Consider the following 18,602-nt stretch of genomic DNA (forward strand, 5'->3'; position numbering starts at 1 on the left):
AAAGTTAGGTAAACATTGTTGTACCATCCTATTAGGATGGTGGATCAGGTGCAATCACACTGCACACTTTCGTGTGCTAAGTGATGGAAGGTGGTCAGATGCGGCGGCACACTCAAAAGTGTACAATGTGGTTGCACCTGATCGTCCCTCTCCTATTAGGGTCTCTCTAATAAATAATAAACAAAGAACCTGGAGCCCAAACACTAACAAGAATGGACATTTTGAGTACAATATATAGCAAGCCCTGGCACCATGCAGACATTCTTTAATACCAATATTAGGCGTCAATATGCAAATGAAATTGTTTAGTTCCCTTGGCATCAATACCATCTTGTCGCTCATATGTTAAGCTTGGGACATACTCTGCACCTCTCATTTCTAGGTTTACGTTATCTAATGCTAAATATATTTCTCGTGATTGTGGATGAGATCTATCAGAGGTTGAGAATACATGCACTTTCTTGTCAACTTCAATCCAACTACAACCAGCCCTTTTCTTCAGGCCGCTATCTCTCATCAGCTTCCTGACTTCAGCCGCTTCATCCCACATTCCCACCTCTGCATAGGTGTTTGCTACTGCTATATAAGGTGTCACACTTCTAGGTTCTATGTTAAACAGGTTCTCTGCAGCCACTTTCCCTAACTCTGCATCACCATGAGTTTTGCAGGCGCCCAAAAATGATGTCCATATCACAGAGTTGGGCTTCATCGGCAAGCGATCCATCAGCCATTTCGCCTCCACTAGCTTCCCATTTCGGCCATAGAGATCGACCATGCAAGCATAATGATCCATCTCTGGCATCAAACCATAATCAATCTGCATGGAGTTGAAATAGCTTATTGCTTTGTCAAGAAATCCACCATGGTTGCAGGCAGTTAGTACAGCAGTGAAGCATATCAGGTCGGGTTTCATGCCAGACTTCACCAACTGCTCGAAAAGCTCAAGTGCTTCTTGTTCCCTTCCATTCTGAGCATATGCAGTGATCATGGTTGTCCATAACACACAGTTCTTTTCTTTTGTTTGGTCAAATACACGCCGAGCTTCTTCTATGTTTCCACACTTTGAGTACATGTCAATCAGTGAGCTCGTGATGAACACACAAAGATCCGAGCCAGTCTTAATGATCAAAGAATGGATCTGTTTCCCTTGATGGATTACAGCTAGACTTCCGCAAGCATTCAACACCCCAGCAAAAGTAGACTTGTTTGGATTCAGTCCTTCCCATTGCAACTGAACAAAAAGCCTCAAGGCCTCTTCACTGCACAAATTTTGTGCACAACCAACAACCATGGAGTTGTACATGACGATATCCTTTTCCATCTTTGATTCAAATAAGAACCTTGCACGTTCGATATCTCCACATTTGGCGTACATATCAAGAAGAGAGTTTATCACAAATGCATCCTCTTCAAAACCAACAACGACAACTTGTGCATGGACTTGCTTTCCAAGATCAAGTGATGCTAGCCCAGTACAAGCACCAATGAGACTAGCAAAAGTAAAGCAATTTGGTTTGATCCCAGAGTGTAACATGTCCACATAAAGTTGGAAGGCTTCTTCTCCATGAGCATTTTGCGCATACCCAGCAATGATCGAAGTCCATGAGACTTGATCGTGTTCAGGCATGCCCGAGAAAACCCTTCTAGCATCAATCATCAAGCCACATTTCACATACAGATCAACAAGTGCGCTGCTGATAAACAGATTAGAGTCATGTCCCACTCGAAGAACCTGCGCATGAACCTGCAAACCAAGTGACAGTTCAAGCAATCTCGAACAGGAATTGAGCACGGTGCAGAGTGCAAACTTTGTGGGTGCTATACCAAACCCATGCATAAGGCCAAATAACCGCAAGACTTCTTCGGTGTGCCCTTCTTTTGCAAATCTAATGATAACAGCATTCATAGTTTCAAGATCCCTTTGTGGAATTGAATCAAACAGGTGAAGCGATTCTTTCTGAGGCGTTCCATCAAACATATGGCATGCATCTTTAGGCAGAGTTTCATCAGAAGACGGATGCCCAACTCTCTCAGGAATTTGAACAAACACTTGGTCATCAACTCCTTCAGGACTCGGACACTGGGCAACACCGTGAAAGTGAGCACGATGAGAGCATGTTAACCTCAATCTTCTACGACTAAAGAGTCTGTGAAGCAATGCAAATACCATAATAACCATCGACAATTCTAGCCGGAAATTGAAAACTTCCTACCGGAAATCACTCGCGAAGTTACCCACTCCACGGATTCTGGCATTTTCCCGGTGACAGACTCCGTTCGAATACCCAAATCCGTGAAGGCAGACATCCAATTCGTTTCTGTCGTTTTGGAAACACTGCTTCTCGGCATCATATGAACACAACTCCTCTCGGCGAAAGGACGGGTCTCATCATGTGACATATGATGGAAATCCATGGTATACTGATCCTAGCCGTCCAACTAACCTTTGGGATTGGTACACGGACGTAGATCTAACTCTAGCCGTCCAGATGAATCAGTTGGACGGACAGGATCGATATGTACACGTGCCTAAAACACGCGCCTCTCAAGCTAGACTCATTTTTGTAAGACTCGAGCCAAGGCTTTTTTGCAAAAGGAAAGAAAACAATGTTCGAAAAATGGAAGTTAGGTGTGTCTGTGTTTGTGTGTTATGACTTATGAGTAGGGGTGTCAACGCTTCGGGTTTGGTTCGGACCCAGGTGAAACCAGATTTTTCGGTACGGTATTAGGTCCGGACCTAGGTTTAATCGATAAGAAAAACCATACCCAGACCCGATAAGAACTACATGAACCAAACGAGGACCATACACGGTAAAATAATATTTTTATCAGTTTTACATTGAAAAATGAGGGTCTTAATCCAAACTCGTGTTGGGCACAAGTCTGGTATAAAATTTCACAAACTATACCCGGATCCATGTATTAATCGGACCTTTGGGTCTGGATCTAAGTCTTAATCAGGTCTTATTTGTTACCATACCCGGACCCTATAGGGTTTGGTCCGGGTAAACCATAGTGGTTGACACCCCTAGTTATGAGGAAGCTGCTGGAGAGGGCCCCAAAAAGTTAGGATTTGAACTTTAGACCTATTAAGTGAAACTCAAGCTGATTCCTGTATATGCATTTTTAGAAACAATATGATTTGAACTCTAAACTTATTGCTTTCCAGCCAAATATTTTATATAGGAGATATGCAATAAAAGATAAGATTCGGAACGAGGAGATACGTAAGAAGGTAGGTGTTGCACCCATTGAAAATAAGATGCGAGAGAATCGTTTACGGTGGTTTGGACATATTCGGGGGAAAATATATTAGTTAAAAGAGGTCGGGGTAGGCCTAAGAAGACTTAGATGGAGATGATAGGAAAAGATATGAATGCTTTGAACCTCACCGAGGACATGACATTGGATAGAAATGATTGGAGGAAAAGGATTCATGTGGAAGACCCAAAATCAATTTCTTTTTTGGTTCATATCGCTGACCCCAATTGTTTGGGATGAAGGCGTAGTTGTTGTTGTTGTTGTTGTTGTTGTATAAAATATATTTCAAATATTTTTCTTACTACTTGACGAGCTTGCCAACTTCTTTGTTTGGATTCGACTTGTTGAGCCTATTTTACGAGTTTGAACGAGTTCTTTACGAGCCAAACATGAGTTAAGCCATAAGCGACCCATCTCATTTTCAGTCCTAACACATGCATGCACACAAATGGGAAATCCAGACTTTGTTCAAGTGCTAAAAGGGAAAGCCAAAGAAACCCAATGGTAGGAGCAGTTAGTGTACGTCAACTTGTGTTGGGACGTTACAGGTTCAAAACCCAACCCAATGATATAGTTGTATAACTGGTAGGGGTCTGCCTAACCCCAGCTTGCCTAATAAAGCAAAAGAAAATGCAAAAACGTTTTTCCCATCATTTTGAAGATTCTCACTGCAAAATAAATGAACAATGGAATATTAGCATCTTTTATTTAATGAAGGAATGAGAGCACTAATTTGCTGTAATGGAGTAGTCATTACATGCATGTATTATATTAAGAATTCTTGTAAAAGATGGAAAAAGTAAAAATGCCATGAAAAGTAGTCATTACATGCATGTATTATTATATTAAGAATTCTTGTAAAAGATGGGAAAAGTAAAAATGCCATGAAAAGTAGTCATTACATGCATGTATTATATTAAGAATTCTTGCAAAAGATGGAAAAAGTAAAAATGCCATGAAAGCAGCATTCACACCACTACTTGAATTGGAGGTATGGTGTCATTGGGTCGGGTTTGACCGAGACCCGATTCATACCAAATCCTATAGGGTCAGGGTTTGGTGATAAATAAGAAGGGCCGATTAGAATCCAAGTTGGACCGAAGGGTCCGGTTAATATATGAAGACTGGTATGGTTTATGAAATTTCATACGATCCTAGTTCCAATTATGATCCGCAATTTTTCAATGTAAAAATGATAAAAAATATTATTTTACTGGATCTGATTCATATGAATGATAGGGCCTCATGTCGAGGGCTGCACAAGTAGCCGGGCTAGGTGGATCTCGTATACCTGACCCCACAAAATAATGATTTTTTAAATCTTTTTTACATTGAAAAAATGTAAATCTTAATCAGACTCGAGTGGGGCTCGGGTCTGGTATGAAATTTCACAAACCATACCCGACTTCATATTTTAATCGAACTCTTTGGGTCAGACCCAGTTTCTAATTGAACCTCTCTTTTTTTACCACCACATCCTCACCCTATAGGGTTTGGTACGGTCGGGTCCGGTTCAAACTCAACCCCTTGACACCTCTACCTCCACCATAACCCCAAGAGCCAGCTAGATGACCCTACTAAAGAAAAGGATCCATGATGATGCACCTTGCCAACCAATTGGTAGGCCCATATCCAGTCATAGATCCCCAAAGTCATATGCATCTTTCATGTCCCCATACCCACACACCATAAACTTTTTTTTTCATAACTTCAATAAACTACAACTGGGATCGAAAACCTGGTCCAATGACATAGGGCTCTGAGGCTAGGACACTCGCCCCGGGGCCAATGCTGGGCATCAACTTATGCAAGAGGGACACCAACAAGAATCAGACTTGACCGCTCATCTAACTGCCTAGGCCCAACCTCACTATGCCAATACAGTTCTCATGAAAACGCCACATGGTTTAATGCCATTAGTTGCGGCGCATTATCCAACAAATGAGCCTGTGACATGTGTATAATGAACTTATTCAAGTACCAATTGGACAAGGGTCTACCTCAACTTTGGCCGACAACCGACCCTTCTAGCCCACCTTGCTCAACAAGGCCATGATAGGTGGTGGTGAGATTGATGGTGAGATGGTGGGTTTCCTATCAAAAAGTGTACTTTTTAGAAAAACTCTCTCTCTCTCTCAGTTTGGAAGGGTCAGAAAATTCGTATGGATTTTCCATTTTGTATCATTTTTCCTACATCTTTATCCCTTCCAAACCTGCCTCAAAAGCAATCTCCTTTTCTTTTCTGATGAGGAAAGTGATTCTCATGCTGACCGTGTGAGTTTAAAAAATTTGAAAATCATCTACTCCTCTCTGATGCCACGTTTGAAAGTATTAAAAATTTTCTTAACATAATTATCACTGGTAGTTTTAAAGATACCGACCAAACTTTTTTTGTCATAGATAATATGTCCAGTATAGATTTTGTTGTTGATCAGACCCTATAGATATGATCTATAAGCATTATTTAGTAGAAAATAAGTTTTAGATCATGTGATTATAACATACATGTTTTTTAAGACCTTTAAAAATCAACAGCTCACAATGTCTCAAAATTTCATGACTTAAAAATCCTATTTTTATGTCCAAAAAACATTATGTAAAGCATGATTCCTATCAAATAAATTATGTTGAGTAGATCTATAAGGTTTAATTGAGAAGATACAACCAACAACCATGCTTTTTGAGTAGGTACTCCTGGAGCACAGTAGCATTACTCTTTAAATAAACCTCAAACTTTTGCCACTAACAATTTCCTCAACATAATTATTAATTATCTCTGGTAGTTTTGGAAATACCAACCAATTTTTTTTTATCATAGTTAATGTGTCCACTATAGGTTTCACACTTGTAAGGGTCGAGAGCGGTGATGCGGGATTTACAAAATCCCATGCTCGGAGTCACCGTTTTAGGAGGGGAGATAGAGATGGGAGTGGTTGGGAGGAGAGATGGTGTTCTGAATGGGTGGATTTAAAAAAGGTCCTCACCGGGATGTTGTTGCCAAATCCACTAATTTCATCATGGTTGTCATTGTAAAGCCCTGTATTTCAAAAAAAAAAAACAATTTAGACTCGAGTCAGATTCAAATTCAACCTGGATCCGGATCTGACTTAGATCCAAAGCTAGCCCCCCCTGTCGCCCTCATGCTTATTTAAAGAAGCACATGAGGCAGGGTTTTTCACTCGAGAAACCCTACCCCCCCCCCCCCCCCCCGTTGTCTTTTCTCTCCCCAACTGCGCCTCCCCTCTCACCCTCGTCTGACTTTTCAGCTCTGGCCGACGAGCTTCCCCCCTTCGGTAGCTCTCTCTCTCGCCTGTCCACGTGCTTTTTCTTCGGTTGGCAAGACCTCTGACGAGCTCCGTTCAGCGTCCCCTTTTAAATAAGTCTCCCTCTCTCTTTCTCATGTTGTCTTCCTCTGCTTCTTTGTCTCTTCCTTTTCCGGCAAGTCGGCAGGGGTAACTCCCCTGCCCCCTTTCTGGCAGGCCGGCAGGGGCGACACCCCTACCGCACCACAACAAAACAGTGGATTAATGACGACCTCATTCCATCGCTATTTCGTCGCTAACTGGCTTAGCGACGGATTAGCGACAAAGAGGCGACAGACAACTTACGTCATGAATTTTTTGATGCTAACGGGCGACAGAATAAATTCGTCGCCAATTTCGTCGCTAATTGAGACGGAATAACGAACGACGAATTCCGTCGCAAATCCGTCGGTACTAAATGGCGACCTCGGCTTGGCGACAGATTTATATCCGTCGCTAAGTCATCGCTAAATTATATATATAGCGACGAAAAAATCCGTCGCAAACAAGGAAAAAAATAAAAAAATTTATTTGAAAATTAAATATCGAGAACGCTACAATTTATATTTCCTGTAAATAAAAAACAAAGTACACATAAAATTTCATATAAAAGGAATCTACAACAATTAATCGTTCCACTTTAAAATTAACAAGTTTAATTATTTACAATTCAATAATTTTGAAACAAAAAAAATAGAACTTCTTTAACACATTAATCTAATCATCGCCAAGATTTTGTGCGTCTTCTTGTTCATTGTCTTGATCTGTCCCTTCAGCTCCACTACGCTGATTATCGCTAGCAACCTACACAAGAAAAGAACAGTCAGTATTGATAAACAAAATATATTGAAATAAATTATACACTATATGTGATTCTATCATGTGCTCATATGTGTTCTAAGGCAGTAAAAAAACTTTATATGTGATTCTATCATGCTCATATGTGCTCTAAAGCAGGCAAAAAACTCTATATGTGATTCTATCATGATTTATATGTGTTCTAAGGCAGTAAAAAAACTCTATATGTGATTATATCATGCTCATATGTGTTCTAAAGCACCTAGAAAAACTCTATATTGATTCTACCATGCTCATATGTGATCTAAGGCAGACAAAAAGCTATATATGTGATTCAATCATGCTCATATGTGTTCTAAGGCAGTCAAAAAATTGAATATGTGATTATAGCATGCTCATATGTGTTCTAAGGCAGTCAGAAAAACTCTATATGTGATTCTATCATGCTCATATGTGCTCTAAGGCAGGCAAAGCAAAAAACTTTATATGTGATTCTATCATGAATGATATGTGTTCTAAGGCAGTAAAAAAACTCTATATGTGATTCTAGCATGCTCATATGTGTTTTAAGGCAGTCAAAAAATTGAATGTGTGATTATAACATGCTCATATGTGTTCTAAGGCAGTTAAAACTGAATACGTGATTATAGCATGCTCATATGTGTTCTAAGGCAGTCAAAAAAACTTTATATGTGATTCTATCATGCTCATATGTGCTCTAAGGTAGGCAAAAAACTTTATATGTGATTATAGCATGCTCATATGTGCTCTAAGGCAGGCAAAAAACTCTATATGTGATTCTACTATGCTCATATGTGCTCTAAGGCAGGCAAAAAGTTATATATGTGATTCGATCATGCTCATATGTGTTCTAAGGCAGTCAAAAAACTGAATATTGATTATAGCATGCTCATATGTGTTCTAAGGCAGTCAGAAAAACTCTATATGTGATTCTACCATGCTCATATGTGCTCTAAGGCATATGAAACTTTCATACCTGAGAGGGATCTGCAATCGAAGTTCCCCTGTTCAACAAAAAACTCTTGAACTCAGCTCGGAGAACGTCAACGACGGTTTCATGGAAGTAGTCACACATTGTGTCCTTAACGATCTGGCGTACATCTTCACCGGAAAGAATAGGCTACTGCTTGGAGCTTATGTCGGCGGAAGAAGTCTGTGAGCCGTAACTGGAAGAAGCAATAACAAGTGAAGTATTCATATTACTCCCAAACCCAAACACACGACCCTTTATGGGTTCACCTGCTACAGGATCAAATGATGGATGCTGAGTAGCGTCATCGCCATATTGCTCTACCATCTGTTGCTCATATGCCTCCTACAAAATAATGTTTAAAGTATGCATTAATAATTAATGATAACATTATGATAACTTGCATATTGCAATGATTATTAATAGAATAAATACATATCGTTGTCGTTTTTGCCTTCTCTGATATAAAGTCTTCTGTGGTCTTCCATTTATGTGTTTCAACAAACACATCCTTATATGATACAATGCCTCCTTTTTCTGCTTCCTGCAAAGTTAAATGATAAAAGATTTACTTAACAAGTTTGCTACAATACTTATAAAATTAATATTATATATTAATGAGTTACCATTTTCTTCAGGTGGCTCCCAAATGTCTTAGATTCACCTGTGTGTAGATGAGCTTCAGGCATTTTTGCTCGATTTTGTGCAGCCTTCGCAGAGCGATTTCGAAATGCATCCCCCGCCCACTTATCGCACATTCCATCCCAATAATCTCTCCTGATAGTAATAGAGCCATGACCCTTCCACTGTAGTGGATCATCTATTCCGCCAGATGTTTTTTTTGTTGCAGTCTTCATATTGTGCAGCATGTTTGCAAATCGATTGGCAGCCACCTTCTGCCACACCTTCCTTGCATCATTTTCCTCCACCGTAATTGCAAAGCGATTTGAAGCCTACAAATATTTTCAGAAAGTTAGTAGACATGACTAAAAAAAAATTAAATAGGAAACACATTAACTATGAGAAACAACTGTATACCGTGAGTGAGGACCATAATCTATCTATCACCTCTTTTGGATACTTTTTCCATTGAGCGACTGGTCCTGGTAGAAGTTGAAGAAGTGAATTCCTAATCTCGCATACTACTTCTTGTGGCTCAAACCTCGTGCTGCACATGAATTGGTACATAATAAATATCAATATAAATATTTATAAGATATGCAATAATTGAAAACAAAATACTTACGGTCGATTATCGATATACACTATTTGAATGAGTCTTTTTGTGTCAGACTGAAAAGACCCTGCTTCTTGTGTTGGCTCCTGACTTTTGTGATCAACTGGTGTAGGTGGGTGTAAAAAAATACGTTGGAAATTCTTAGAATGCGCATTTCAACTAATCAAGCATCCAATTAGTTAAATGATATACCTATCACAGCAGCCCGTGAAAATGAAGGTTGAGCCTGGCTACTACTGGATGAACGACCACTGTAACCTCTACGAACCATATTCTAACAAATAACATATGTCATACAATATATTCAAATAATTCGCATCAAGTATTACAATACATTCAAATCATTTGCATCAAGTATTGCAAGACATTCAAATGATTTGCAACAAGTATTACAATACATTCAAATAATTCAAATCATTCACATCAAGTACAATACAACTCATTCATTCGCATCAAGTATTATAATACATTCAAGTCATTCACATCAAGTATTATAATAATTCAAGTCATTCACATCAAGTATTACAATACATTCAAGTCATTCACATCAAGTATTGCAATGCATTCAAATCATTCATATCAGGTACTGCAATGCATTCAAATCATTCACATCAAGCATTGCAATGCATTCAAATCATTCGCATCAAGTATTACAATATATTCAAATAATTCAAATCATTCACATCAAGTATTACAATACATTCAAATAATTCAAATTATTCACATCAAGTATTGTAATGCATTCAAATCATTCATATCAAGCATTACAATATATTCAAATAATTCAAATCATTTACATCAAGTATTGCAATACAACTCATTCATTTGCATCAAGTATTACAATATATTCAAATAATTCAAATCATTCACATCAAGTATTGCAATGTATTCAAATCATTCGTATCAAGTATTACAATAAATTCTAATCATTCACATCAAGAATGCTATGATGAAGAAAATATCAAATTTATCATGCAATATATAATGTCATACAATAACAAGAATTATGATGCATGCATTGATAACTTAATATTTTCATGTGCAAACTATTAATGGCACGATACAATCATTTGAAACATGCTTTCATTATATAATTTCACATGGAAGCCATAATCAAATTGAAAGTAACTACATGCAAGCATGAATACAATTATATCAAACATTGCAATACATCGTAATCATTCATATCAAACAAATAGCAAACATGTACCTGCAACAAACATACTTCAATATTTCACTAACTACTACCATGCCTTGCATGGAATCCGTACTCAAAAAATAAGAACACTTTCATATTCATACATTAAAATCATGCTCAACATGATCTCCGAACTCCAACAAAGCAACCCTAAATATCAACAACTAAGTGAGTGTGTGAACAATAAAGTGTTACATCTAATAAATTAAATAACATGTGATACGCTTGCATCACTTACTCACCACGAGTATTTACCTGATTTGCATTACTTTTGTCACTTACTTACCACGGGTGGCTGAGCACAAGCGAGTTCCGTTGAGAAATCTGCAAAAAACAATGTTTTAAAATGAAGTCACCACAAAAAAAACTGAGGCAAATGAAAACATTTTGCATAGGCCTTGAGAAGCCCAGTACTGAAACCGCAGGGGGTCGACCCCCTGCAGGAACACAGGGGGTCGACCCCCTGCCGGAAATCGCAGGGGGTCGACCCCTTGCTGAAACATAGGGGGTTGACCCCCTGCGTTTCGGCAGGGGAGTCGACCCCCTGTTGTTTCGGCAGGGGGTCGACCCCCTTCCAGAACATAGGGGGTCGACCCCTGCCGGAACAGGCAGGGGGGTAACCCCTTGTCGGAAAACGTAGGGGGGGAGGGGGGGGGGGGGGCGACCCCCTTAATACCTGTCTTCGGGCGGCGGCGAACGACGGGAGCGGGCGAACGGCGAGCGGTGGGAGCGGGAGTAGCGAAAGAAGAAAAGGAAAAGAGGTATGGGATTAGGTTTATCGATAATTCGCGATGACTTAGTGACGGATTAATTTCGTCGCTAAGCCGCCGTAAATCAAATTTACGAACATAGCAACGGAATATATTCTGTCACCAATTCCGTTGCTAAATAGCGACAGAAATTTTTCTGTCGCAAAAGACGTTGCTAAATGGTGCGCCCATTACGACAAAATATTCCCTCACAAAATCCATCACTATTTTTTGACGGATTTTGCGACGGGATATATTTCGTCGCTATTTTCGTAAATTTCATTGATTATAGCGACATATGTGTTTCTCTCGTTAATCCGTCGCTAACTAGTGACAAAATAATTCTGTCGCTAAATTCCGTCGCTAATCGCCTATTTTCTTGTAGTGCTGCCTACATCTATTCGTTAAGCAGAGGATCGACCCCTGCCTATGGATTCTCCGGTAGGCAGAGGCAAGCCCCTATCACTTTGCATTATTGGCAGGAAGAAGTGAAGCCCCCTGCCCCCCTTTTTATGATTCATCTTTGCCCCTGCCTCTTTGCTCTTTTGGTAGGCAAGGGGCGAAGCCCCTGCCTCCTTCTTTTGTCTCCTAAGGGCAGGGGATTTTCCCCTGCCTCTGTAATCTTTTGGCGGTAGGGGCAAAGACCCTACCTCCCTCTTCTTCTTCCCTTGTCAAGCTGAGGTCGGGCTTGGCCTGATCGCCAAACCTCGAACCTGCTTGTGCGAGCCAGGGTCAGGCTTGGCCTGACAGCCGAGCCCACCCCTCGACCTTGGTTGTTTTCGAACCAGGGTCGGGCTTGGCTTGACAACTGACCCCATGCTTTCTCCACCCCAAGTAAGTTTCTTTTCGAGTTTTTGCACATTTACTTACACTTCATCTTTCACAGCTCGCACGACGGATCTCGCTTGCGCCTCGTGGCCCGAGCCCTTTATAACCTACTCACGAAGGCAAGCGCAACCCCGAGACTTCTCAAGGTAGGGAAAAGTTGCGCAATGAATTTTAGGCAAATTGAACTAAGTTAAAACACTTAAAATACAAATTAAAATAATTAAATATATATATATATATATATATATATATTTTTTATAGTAGTACGCTTTTAAACTCAAGGATGCAGTTTTGCAATCCTTGACCTTATTACTTTCTGTCATTTACTTTCGCCGCCATGCTTCAGTGCATAAACTATTTCCATTACGCATTTATTTAGTTTGATACGTGAAACCACGTATCAAGCATCTCTTTCTGTCATTTACTTTCATCATCGCGCTTCAGTTCACAAGCGATTTTTATTATGCATTCATTTAGTTTGATATGCGGTTTCGCGCATCAAGCATCACTTTCTGTCATTTACTTTCACTGTCGTGCTTTAGTGCACAGGCTATTTTTTCTGTATTTACCTGTTTATGCATTTGTTTAGCTGAGGTACAATTTTGTACCATGTGCATTTCTTTATGCATTTACTAGCTTATGCATTTATTTAACTGAAGTACAGTTATGTACCTCATGCTTTGCTTATGCTTCTATTTGATGGCACATTTATTTGGCTAAGGTACAGTTTCATACCTTGTGCATCATTTACTCAATCTTGCACTCAATGCACGTCTTCGCACTTTAAAGATTGCTTACACCCTGCTGTCGCAAAGTATTGTGCACGGGCTTGTATTTTCTTGCTAACTTGCATTTGCGTAAGAGCAATCTGGAGCATATCCTGTTTTGCTCATTTGTTTTAAAATGACACGAGTTGCACTTATGTCTTTCGGTTTTCAAAAAGAGATTCCTAGCGTGAATCCGTCTCCAAATGTGTACCTTTGATGAGCAGGTTTTGAAAGTCTTTCTCTCTGTAAATTGCCACCAAGTCTCCCAAATCGATGCATTTAGGAGAAGTGTTTTTACTACCTCTGTTTGTGTATCTGATACGACTCAAATAACCCCGATTTAGGGGCACAAACAAGTGTTTGGGTAGAATTTTGTTGAGAAATTTGTATCTTGTTTATCGAAACTAGTATCGAGTCATGCGCTACATACAGATACTATGATAAACATATGAGAGATCAGTGGCGATCTCATATCATGCAAATAGCACAAATGTTATACTTCAGTTTTGAAAGATAAATCATGGCAAAGGAGTTTTTGCATTACATTACATCTTTGCAAAACTTGGTGTTGGGGGTTTCCTTTTGAGAAACCTATACCCTTTGGTCATAGCATACTCATAGACATGTGGGTCATGTCAGTATTATGATGATCAGATGAGACGATCATATGATCTCAAATCATGCTAATGGCACAATATTGTAATCACATAAATAGTGATAACTCGCCTTCACAGGCAAGATGCTCGAGTTGGGTCGAAAAGACTAGAGCATGCAGAATGAGTCTTCAGCTAAATAAAACCTGAAGCACTTATTCGATCTACTGTTTCCCATCAATAGAGCGGATGAGATGGTACAAAAACGTCGATGACAGGTTGTTAACAATCACCCCTTAGGCAATGACTCTTTATCTTCAGTTATCAGAGTTAGGGAACGGGACTACCAAAAATTATTTTAGGTGGTAGATCCTATGGACTTCTGCAGAAGTTTAATACATTCTTTGAACGAGTGACCTTTGGAAAATTCTCTTTCGGTCACCGACCGTCCCCTTAGGAACGAACTCAACTAGCTATTCAAAGTTTTTGAAAATACATAGCATAATAGATCCCTGAACTAGTCTCAGATGTTTCTATGATTCGTGCCTTGTGCGTACCCGCAAGCCAGCTAAGTATCAAAACAAAAGTTATCATGTTCATGTTTCTTATTTGTTGTGTACTATTTGATAATTGTTGTATATACTAGTTGCAGCATTTTACTTGTGTTAATGAACTGCATATATAGCCTTTCACTTGTATAAACTGCTAAACATGATAGAATTAAATGCATGTTCTTGATTATGTTCTACATTGTCTTACTTGTGCGCCTACTAGTTTTTCATAAAACTGACCCATTTCATGGGTATAGGTGATGAATAGATTGCAAGACAGGCGATGACATGATTACGAGAAGGTCTTGAGATCCTACTATTTCTGTTGGCAGCTCGCATCTAGACATTTTGATTTTTGGAAAGGGTTTTCTTGAGAAATCTCAATTTTGTACAACTTAAAGTTATTTCTAATACAAATGGATTATTAAAATGTTTATAAGTTATATGTTTGGAAATGTAAATTTTTACGCTAACACGCCCAAGGTTGTCAACTTGCCTTTCATCTTTCAAAATAAAAATCATTTTCGTTGATTTGCTAAACAAAACTCTGATAAGAAAAGAATTTTTCAATATTTTGAACTTTTTAGAAAGGTTTATAAGTTTGAAATTTTAGGGCATTACAACTTGGTATTAGATTTTGAAGAAACAATGATTCTTGACCATCGAGCATCTGCATCGTGTTGTAAGTAAACTCATTTTTTGTTTTGTATTTTCACTGCATTATTAGACTAAACATACTTTGCATGTTTACTTGACAATTTCTGCTTAGAAATATAGACCCTTTCGATGGTGCAAAGAGTGGGCCGAGCAGAGGCGCGCGAAGGATGTGTGGTTACTCAGTTAGGGGTAGAGGCTCTGTGGTAGACAGACATGGTCGTCCAACTTCCTGGTTGAAATACTAGACAAACAGGATGCCCTCACCCACTTTCACTGACACTTGGGGCTTTGTGCTCCTTGTTGCCCACCAGGCACCGCTAGTCGCGACTTGTGTAGCGGTACACTTTCAAGAGGATGGTCGTATGCCGTCACATGTTCGGGTTGACCATAGCATCACATCTGGGGCGTCAGGGTGGAAGCCCCCCTGAGTGCACTAGAGGAGTCTACAAACTTCTTTATCTTTTTGCAAATAATTTTTTCTTTCTACATATCTAGCAACTCTGTTGGGATTTGGTATGCTACTTACGAAAATTATATGATTATGAATCCTTTGGCTTCGAGTTTCTTTTAATCCGGATTTGTGCATCATTTGATATATAAAGGATAGTGCAGAGCATGAACGAATATTCAATGGACAAGTGGTCAGAGCAATGGGAATTCGTGATGGATTCCCTTGGTACCCTGGCTGAGGCTATACAGAGCTAGGTTCGCGCACAATGGGACCAAACACCCTTTCTCGAGCTGAGCCAGCAAACAACGGTGTCATATGAGAAGTTTCTAAAGCTTGATCCACTGACTTTTGCTGGCATGATCAACCCAGATATGGTCGAGAATTGAGTCAAGGAGGTGGAATGTGTGTTTCAAGTATTGTCGGTCCTGGATGATAAGAAGACACTATTCGGGACTTTCCGATTCAAGGACGATGCTCACAATTGGTGGGACACGACTCAAGCAATACAGTTTCTAGGGGCTTCTATGATTTCGTGGGAAGCTTTCAAGAGAGCTTTCCTAAGAAACTACTTTCTCCCTCACACGAGAGAGAAGAAGAAGGTGGAGGTTTTGGAACTTTGCCCGAGTAGCTCAAGTTTGAGTGATTACATCACTAAATTTCAAGGGCTGGAACACTATTGCCCTAACCTATTCGTAGACAATTGCGAATAGGTCGGGAAGTTCATTCAAGGACTGAAGAAATGACTCCATCATCGGGTCCTGACCAGTATACCCTCAACTTTCTCTGTCGCAGTTGCGGCAACCACCCTTTTGAACGATGATTGGGAATGAGTTAAGGGTGGACAAGACAAAGTCGATTGGAGATGATAGAAGCAACACACGACAACATACTGACGGCAAAACGCAGAGACCCCCATTCAAGAAGCAAAATCAAGATAGAGGAATCAAACCACAACAACCGCCAAATCAGATATGTTCTAAGTGCAACTATGTCCATCCTACACAACCATGCCCCCGAGACACTGAATGTTGTCTATATTATGTAAAGATGGGGCATTACGCCCAAAATTATCGCAAGAAAGCAACAGATTGGCAGAGGCGAACCACAGTTGAAGGTCAGCATCAACAACAACAACAACAACAACAACAACAACAACAACAACAACAACCTTTGCAACAACCACAAAGAGAAGTGTTTGAATGTGTCTATGCCACCATGATAGATCAAGTAGAAAATAGTGATTAAACACTCTGATAGTCTTAGGTTAAGACTTTTTGTAATTTCACAACGAATTTTTGTCAAGACAAAAGTTCATCAATGAAATCACATATAAATTTTGTTTGAATCGACATATAGCTCAAAACTTCTCTTAGAAACTCATTATGAATTGTCTTGATCACTTTAAGAGCGTCTATGCTTGGGACCACACACACACATATTGTGTATTCTCGTCAATATCGATTAACTTAGACTACAATCTCTATAGATAGCCTTTGAACGATGAATGCAATAAAATTTTATGAACGAAATTATTTTTAAGGAGGGTAGGATGTAAAGCCTCATATTTCAAAAAAAATTTGATTTGGACAAAGGTCAGATCCAAATCCAACACAAATTCGAAGTTGGGTCTCCCTGTCGCCCCCCTGCCCATTTAAAGAAGCATGGGAGGCAGGGTTTCTCACTCGAGAAACCCTACCTCCACCCCACCCCAACCCACCCCCCCCCCCCCCACCCCTGTTGTCTTCTCTCTCCCCGACTACACCTCCCCTCTCACCCTCGTCCGACCTTTCAACTTTGGTCAACAATGTTTGAAGAGCTCCCCCCCTTTGGCATCTCTCTCTCTCTCTCTCTCTCTCTCTCTCTCCGACTGGCAAGACCTTCGGCAGACCTCCGTCTGACATCCCCTTTCATGTAAGACTCCCTCTCTCTTTCTCCTGACACCTTCTTCTTTTGCTTCTTCATCTCTTCCTTTTCCAGTAGGTTGGCAGAGGTGACGCCCCTACCACCTGCACTTTTTTGGCAGGTCGGCAGGGGCGACACCCCTGTTGCCTACACCTTTTTTCGATAGGTCGACAAAGGCGATGCCCCTGTCGCCTGTTGTTTTCTTTTTGGCAGGCTGGCAGGGGCGACACCCCTGCCGCCTGAACCTTTCCGTTAGGCAGGGGATCGACTGTTGCCTCTGGATTCTTCGGTAGGCAGTGGCGAAGGGCTTCACCCTTGCCACTTTGCATTACTAGCAAGCAGAGGTGAAGAACCCTTCACCCCCCCCCCTTATGATTCGTCAGGCACGGACTTCGTCGCCCTTGCCTCTTTGCTCTTTTGGCAAGCAGGGGGCGAAGCCCCTACCTCCTTCCTTTGTCTCCTATGGACAGGGGCTTTGCCTCTGCCTCTGTAATCTTTCGATAGTAGGGGCAAAGCCCCTACCTTCCTCTTCCTTTGTCAGGCTGAGGTTGGGCTCGACTTGATCGTCGAACCTCAACCCTGCTTGTGCGAGCCAGGGTCAGGCTCGGCCTGACAACCAAGCCCACCTCTTAGCCTTGGTTGTTTTCAAACCAAGATTAGGCTCGACTTGACAGTCGAGCCCACCCATTCTCTTCCCCCAGTATGTTTCTTTTTAAATTTTTGCACATTTACTTACACTTCATCTTTCACAGCTCGCATGATAGATCTTGCTCGCGCCCCATGGTCCGAGCCCTTCGTAACCTAGTCACGAAGGCAAGCGCAACTCCAAGACTCCCCAAGGTAGGAGAAAGTTGCACAATGGACTTAGGATGAACTGAACTAAGTTAAAATACTTAAAATGCAACTTTAAACAATTATATATATATATATGTATATATATTTTTATAGTAGTACGATTTTAAACTCAAAGATGCAGTTTTGCAATCCTTGTCCTTATTGCTTTCTGTCATTTACTTTCGCCATCGTACTTCAGTGCACAGGCTACCATTATACATTTATTTAGTTTAATACGCGAAACCACATATCAAGCATCGCTTTCTGTCATTTACTTTCACCGTCGCGCTTCAGTGCACATGCTATTTCTATTACGCATTTATTTAGTTTGATACGCAGTTTCGTGTATCAAGCATCGCTTTCTGTCATTTACTTTTGCTACCACGCTTTAGTGTACATGTTATTTTTTCTGTATTTACCTGCTTATGTATTTGTTTAGCTGAGGTACAATTTCATACCTCGTGCATTGCTTTATGGATTTAC

The 18,602-nt window shown here is 40.3% G+C and overlaps 1 pseudogene; it reads right to left on the minus strand.

Annotated features, from left to right (window-relative positions):
- Positions 1-277: 277 nt before the first annotated feature.
- LOC149821415 (pentatricopeptide repeat-containing protein At2g13600 pseudogene) lies at positions 278-2,179 on the minus strand (annotated as a pseudogene).
- Positions 2,180-18,602: the final 16,423 nt, after the last annotated feature.

This window comes from Nuphar pumila, chromosome 12 (assembly GCF_984573655.1).
Source record: "Nuphar pumila chromosome 12, dmNupPumi1.hap1.1, whole genome shotgun sequence".
NCBI classification, from domain to species: domain Eukaryota; kingdom Viridiplantae; phylum Streptophyta; class Magnoliopsida; order Nymphaeales; family Nymphaeaceae; genus Nuphar; species Nuphar pumila.